The following is a 7,564-nucleotide window of genomic DNA, read 5'->3' on the forward strand; positions in this document are numbered from 1 at the left end:
AATATTTAAAATCAGTTTCCAAGTGTGCAAAATTACCACGACTGTTGAAAACAAAACAAACCAAAACACATTTCTTTGCACTTATCAGAAGAACTTTTAAAACTTATATTTTAAGGAAACACAATTTCATAGTAATATCCATTTTCCAATCTCCATGATGACTTAAAAATCAAATTTATTTTTTTGTACAAAGAATATATTTTAACTACTAGAATTAATGTCATATGTCTAGAGACCACCAAAACAGAAGCGTTTCACTTGCTTACTGACTGATTTTTAAAATCCGAAAGGCAGTGAAAATGTTGGGTTTGAAAACATTGGCACAAGATTTGAGGACTTGAGTAGCATAGCTGAAGACCTGTAAGCACCTACTATGCCAACTGTATTCTACAAACTACTTAAACTCACAGTAGCATTTAAGCACGGGGGCATCAGGAGTTTAGACTGATCTTTGTATCAAATAACTTTAAAAAGTTGTCTGGCTTTGATAGGCAAATGTAGAGACCAATAGAGGAAGAAGTAATAAAATGAGACTTTGATTCCATGCTTCTAACTGAGAGCTCCAGCTTACATTTGAAAGAGTCCTTTGTCTAAATGCCAAGTTTTCCTAATTGTATTGACTATAAAAGGTTGGCCTCTTGCTACCAGTAACATTTTCATTTGTGAACTGGGAAAATATCACTAGGTGTAGCCAGGCACAGACAGAGAAAAAAAGTTTCTGTGAGGCAACAGAGAAAAACAAAGATCTATAAAACTCTAGGGAGAACCTAGAAGATTTTCAAATACAAATGGGAGCTACAAAGAGAAAGCAAGATCTGTTCTCTGTATCCATAACGGATAAAATTGGAAGCAATAGGTTTTAGGGAACTTAAACTGGGATATGAGAAGTCAGGAAAGTGTTTTAACAGTAAGAACCAGTATACCATGGACCAGAGTATTGAACAGACCAAGGAAACTCCATCACTAGGGTGCTGCAACCCAAGACCTGTGTACTCAAAAGACGAGATGCAGGTACAGCTTCCTGCCTGGGGCAGGCTGATGGAGCAGTTTGATTCTTTATCATGTCACCGCTACTTTTCTAAGCTGCTGCATCTAGAAGGAATTTGTAGATGACATGTTCAAGACACTCGGATTAATGGAGACAGAGGAAATGGTTTCAACAGTTTATAAAATACCATAATGTTAATCACTGCTTCTCATGGAGTAAGTCTTCTGCTGAGGGGACCTGCCTTGTCAGCTAGTGTAGAGAGGAACCAGAGACTAAGAATTTGGGGTTGAGGGAAAAACTGACAGGGGAGAAGTATCCCTGGAACACTCTAAAATGTAGCATTATATTTTAGAATGCTCTCATTAACTTCTTGCTTTATGTAAATAACAGGAAAAATGCTAGAGAGGTAAACTGATAGAATTAGAAAGAGCTAGTCTATACATGACTCTTATTATGCCTGGAAAAATGCTATTTGCATGTGACTAGATTTCTATCCTAAAATGATCAGATAATTAAACTGTTACAAATTGCGAACCCCCAAAAGATTACAGTCTTCACAAATAAATGCTATATATTCTAACACGTGGTAAAATTATTTACTAGTGGTGTAAAAAAATGTCTTAAGAGTAAAAATGTTCACCACAGCCGTGTCTTGCTGTTTACTGAGTGGCACCTCCCATTCACCTAAGCAAGGAGTGCAGAAGCGTACTCAGAGGTCCTGCTCCTCCAGAATCTTTTGTTATGGATCGAGGGTGCAAAGAGGAACTCAGAATCCACTATGCCAGTTTGGCAGGCAGTTCAGGTCATCATTTCCCAGGGGTATAGGTGGCTGAATAATGTACAGGGAGAGCAGAAGCTGTGCATACACCCACTCAGAAGGCAAACACCACAGTCACTTTCAAGATCCAGCAACACATTTCTCAGTATACAGCAGTGCCAACCTCTTGACGCCCCTCACTGCTTTTTGTTCTGTTTGTCTCCAGAAGCACTTCACAACTCCAGACACAGTTTTCCAGATGGGCTTCCAGCCATATCTGAAGTTGGCTGGAGGTGTGGGTTTTTTTTCCCATTTCACAAAAAAAGAAAAAAAATACACCTGGCCAGGAATTCTCTTAATGTTTCTCCCAATAAATCTTTCCACATCCTCTGTTGGTTACTGGAATCAGTGCACATTCCTTTGCAGTAATAAATTATTTAAGTTTCGAACATAAAAGGAAGCAAGAGAAAGAAATTTAGCTTCCACAGGAAAGATTGAAAGTGACAGGGTAAGATTCCATTAGATTGAAAAATCTTTTTCTACAGCTAAACCTAAGGCTTTAGTGCTAGTGTCCATGTTCTGAAGGAAAGAGATGGAAAACATTATGAGTAGTATTTGTAACACAGGCAATGCAGCACAGTAATGTGTACAGAAACCTGCATGAGGAAGTGGTTTATAAACCACTGTGAAATCAAGTGGTGAATTGTGGCACAAATTACAATGCATTTGCAAGTTTTACAATTATTTTATCATTAATAATCTGTTTATTAATATCGTTCCTATAACTATTCAGGAAACCTGCTGGTTCCTGTTTTCTGACTGATCCCTGTAATTCTGTTTTCTGAAAATAACCAGAAGTGTATTCTTCAAATGGATATACATGATCTTATTTAAGATAACAAATGTAACATAAAATATATTCTTAATTTTTTATAGATGGTTAAGTGACATAATGAAGCACATACTGAAGCTTTGAACAGGGCAATCCTTTAAAGTGTTTATAATACAGGCTACTAAGTTTTAGATTTATGCCCTTGCTCCTTCCCGGTAACACTTACCCAGTCTGATCTCAAAGTCACCTCTTCAATGAACAATGTCCAGCAACCAGGCCTATGAACCAGCCTCTGAGTGCAGGAGAAATCAGTACCACAAAGGTCAAGTATGTCCTGATTTTAACTTGCCTTATTCTCACAGTCTTATGGGAAAGAGCTAGTAAATAATGCAAAAAACTGGACTCTTACAGGAACTTACAGGATCTTCAAACTCATTTTATATCCTGTATCTTTCTGAGAATCAAATCCCCTAGGCTAGGAATCATGATTGCTGTATCCGATGGTCATAGCCTGTGCATAATTTAGAACTGCTGTTGATAATTTTCAATCCTTATTAGCAAGAAAAAGATAACAGAAAAAGAAATTTTAGCAACTGAAAGAGAACATGTTGTTCAAAGTGTAGGCTTAAAACTGACTGACACAATAGCTCAGTTACATCCTAAGTATTCTTTCCTCTCCTCTGAATTCTACTGAGAATTTATTTCCGGTTAGGCCATTATTATGCACATGATATTTCTGGTGTGCCATAATGATACTTAGCTTTTTTCCAAAGAAGTTATAGGAAATTTGGATGCCAGTAGTGTTTATGAAGAATATTAAAAAAAATTTAAATGACAGAATTCAACAAAAACCCAGTGAAGAAAGAAAATCTTGTTAGGCTTTATTAATTAAAGTTAAACAGACAATAACTGAACACTTAAGGTCCCCTGGCTATACCCTTAAAACAGCCATGTTTCTGACACTGTAATGTTATTTCTGGCAACAGGGCTAATTACAGCTGATAGTGCCTACAGGGAGCCTTCAATAGGGATGCCAGGATAAATTTAATCTACCACACCTAACTCCATTGCACATACAGGCCTCCAATCCTCTTTTATATTCAATGGCAGAGCACTAAATCTTTCAAAAATCTCATTATTTGTTGCAGGAAGTCAAATAATCAAGCAAAACCAGGTCTTCACATGTCTAACTGCCTGACGTGTTTGCATATATTGTAACCGTGATAAAAAACAGGATGTAAGAACAGAACGATCAATACAAATCCTCATGTAGCCCACAAGAGCTCTCGCACGTTATGCCCACCCACTGCTCAGTGCTGCAAATTCCAAGCAGAGAACATACTTCAGCACCCCAGTCAGTTGAGTGCATATCCATGCATGCACTGGATGGAACAAACACGAATAGTTCTTTCCCTCACCAATGAAACCCTTAAAAAAGACTACGACCTTTAAATAAGACTCAGAGGCAGTCATGGTTTTAATGGATTAATGACTGAATTTCCACATGATCGACTGGTGTGCCCCCTAAACCACTGTGATATTCACTATTCATTTCATCCAGTTGACTTAAATGAGTCTCTTGTAAAACAGAAAAACCAAAACCCCCCAACATTTCTTGGCCATTAATAAATAGAATTTTTTATTGTTTGAACACATGATTAACTGCATTTATAAGCTAAAAACAAAACTTTTACCACTTTATATTTATGTACTTTGGAAAAGAAAGTACTCAGAAACACTGCCAACCTTATAAACCATAAATCCACACAACAGCACTTTGATTCCAAAATAAAATACCCACTTTGTCTGTTATTAAATAGTAAAAATATTCCAACACAACCATATTGTGTGATGGTTGTAATTCACATTCAGGATTTATTTGATGTAGAGTTACTGCTTGTAGGGGTTTTCTGGTCTGCAGAGTAAGAGTGGGAATGGATTCAGGAACAGAGTTAAAGTTGTGTTTGGAATATGCAAACTTGTGCTTTACAAATGTGCAATTGTTAAAGAAATTGTGAGGATATCTGAGTATTTACTGACATTCTCCTAACAATTTGTTTCCTTTCTTCAGTCTGTTTAGGTTTGGGGTTTCCTCCCCCCCTTGGAAGTTCACATAAAGGCATTTCAATTTACATATGTACTAGCTCAATCTAAACATAGCTTGAAAAACACAGGGTACCCTTTTTAACTAAAAAAAAAACAAAAGCAACCAAAAAAAAGGCCTCTGCAGGTATTGCTTCTGACTTTTACTGCATCCCTCCAAAGGAATAGAACATTTGTGTTCCATTATTTGCACTCTGTTTTGCAGTAATATTATTTGAATTTCCATTTAATACAGTTTTAAAATATTAACACAAGTTTAATGTTAGCCCAGATTACATGGCTGATGGGAAACCTGAAAACATGATTTAGAGATTATGCTAAACTCAGGGAGCATCAATATTAATAGTGTTACATTTGTACCAGAAACGGAAAGAGGGCCAGGGCATGTGCTGGCATGTCCCTGCCTGTGCTGTTCCATTGTAAGCCCACTCCCTGGCACAGCTTCAGCTCCTGCCAGCTAACTTGTTCCCAGACAATGGCTGGGCATGGTTCAGGGGACAGGCCAGGCCAAGGATTGCTCCCAAGGGACAGGCTGAATGAAGCCACCCTCTTTTGGGAAAACAAGAACTTATCCATATGGACATGAGCCTACAGTGGCTTTTAGCCCTAGGACGAGAGAACCATCCCCGGCCTGTTTTCCTTGCCAGTATAGATGTGGCCCAAGTATCGCTGGGAAGTGACAGTTGTGTCTTTCTCTCCCTACCCAAATGCATCAAGAATACACAGAATGACGATCAAATAATCCACCAAAGAATAAAGCACAAATCCCATGTAGCTCCCACATAACCACAGTCATTAAAAAAAAAATAAAAATATTAACAGCTCTGTGGACATCTTTCCCACCCAAAAAGAGAAGGAGAGAGGGATGAACCACACCACATGACAGCACTCATGCTGTACTGCACATTCCTGCCTCTGTATGGAAAAAGACCGGAGCCAGCAGAAGGACCTCATGAAGGAGCATGCCTACCACTGCCTTTCGCAAGGTGGGCCTTGGTGGCATGAGTGGAAGGGTGAAAGGCTGAAACAGTCTGTGTTCCAGCATCTTGCAAAAGACTAGACTGGCAGTACAAGAGGAGCTGCTGTTAATTTAAAACTCTGCAGGATGCTGCAACTTATACTAAGGCTACACCAGGTGCCTCCAACATGTGCCTGATGTCATATGCTGACAGTATTTTATTTGCATTCAGGGAAACTGAGTAGAGAATATAGCCACAAAAATTTCAACGCTTGACATTTTCTTCTTGAATTAATATTTTTCATTTTAAAAGATGATCTGAAGAGGGGCTGAGGTTCTTCCACTACTGGAAATCAATAACAAGGTTTGATTTTTAATCTCACCAGGAGGAATTCTCTGGTAGATTCACGGAGACATGTTTTTTCCTACTCAAGATATGTAGTGGTATGCATCTACATATTAAATTAACCTCAATTTCTTAACAGTACAGATTAATCTGAACTCTCCATTCTCTCTAAAATGCTTCCACATCACATTTTTTGATCAACGTGCCAAAGGTTCTATTGATAAGTGACATCTCATACATAGTATCAATGCACTAATTTACCTCAATGAGGAGACAGCTATGCAGATAACTGTAAAAGATAAGAAAAATATTTAACTCAATATTTTTATGCTTCCTTTCAAGTAATGCAGAAATAATTAAGGTAGCACTTGAGTTCAGATAGGTAGCTGGGTTCAAAGTTACTCCAGCAAATTCACAATTAAGCCTCTGTATACACGCCTTGCTTCTTCTCTCTCTGAACTCAAAAAACCACAATCAGTTCTTCATTAGCAGATACTTCTCAAAATAGAAATAATTTAGAAATCTAGATACTTGGGATGCAGTGAGGATTGAGAAAAGAGATGAGTGGCACTGGGGAAACAAAATTGTCACTGAGCTTATGGTGCCTAGCAGACCTGTTAGTTAATGGACTCTGAGAGATCTAGAGTTAATTCTTTGTAGTTAATGGTTGTACGTCTATGCTACAGTCAACCAAGCTCAGATAAATTGCGCTTAAATAGGTGATACTGTACTGTATCTCTCTCTCTCCCTTACCATTGCTCAACCACGCCTCTTACCTCATTAGCAAATGGAGAGCCATCAACATTTACAATGACTTTGTGGATATACTGAGGACAAACAAGTATCTAAATCTCATGGAATCTGTAAAGCCCCTATTGCTATTTTGTGTATCCTTTTACCTCAGATTCACAGATTTTAAACTGAAGGTAAACATTGGTCTTTCAGTAAAACAAACAAACAAACAAAAAAAGCACAACAACAAAACAGCACAAACATAAACCTAAACAAGATTAATTCTTTACTCAAGTATGAACAGACAGAATTCCCCTAAATCAGCAGTTTTAAAGCAGCTCCATTATCCACAGGTTCTGCAGCCTGTAGGTAAGCAGGGTTCAGTTCCCTTCTTGGTGTGAGGAGATTAACACATCCTCCAGCTCACACTTTTATTTTTTTTGATTGGGGTAAAAATTCCCGTGGCAGAGTCCCTATTCTACATAGGTACAGTCACTGTACCACAACAGAAAGCAGAAAGATGACATGACTCCAGCCTAGATGCTAGTCCCAGCACATAGGGAGCAACCAAAAGCCCTGTTCTAACTTTTTATCCAAAAGCAAACAGACATGAGCTTGGTGATGATGCCTCTGTCATCCGCAGACCAAGGCTCCCCAACTCTTTTTTTTTTTTCTTCTGTGTAAGAAGTATTGTTAGTATGATCATAATCAATACGAGTATGAATAATCAATAACAATTCCTGGACCAAAAAATTGTCTGAAGAGTTAGTTATGAAGAGCAGTTTCAGCACATTCAGTCATTGCAGTTTTTATTCAGCACTTAGCACTATCTTGCACTTGGAAAGAGT

The 7,564-nt window shown here is 38.1% G+C and overlaps 1 protein-coding gene across 1 annotated transcript in view; it reads right to left on the reverse strand.

Moving 5' to 3' along the window:
- ISPD (isoprenoid synthase domain containing) overlaps nt 1-7,564 on the reverse strand; it is a 101,464-nt gene that overhangs the window by 255 nt on the left and 93,645 nt on the right. The window lies entirely within an intron of this gene.

Source organism: Chaetura pelagica, unplaced genomic scaffold, assembly GCF_000747805.2.
Source record: "Chaetura pelagica isolate M959 unplaced genomic scaffold, ChaPel_1.0 scaffold12, whole genome shotgun sequence".
Taxonomy (NCBI): domain Eukaryota; kingdom Metazoa; phylum Chordata; class Aves; order Apodiformes; family Apodidae; genus Chaetura; species Chaetura pelagica.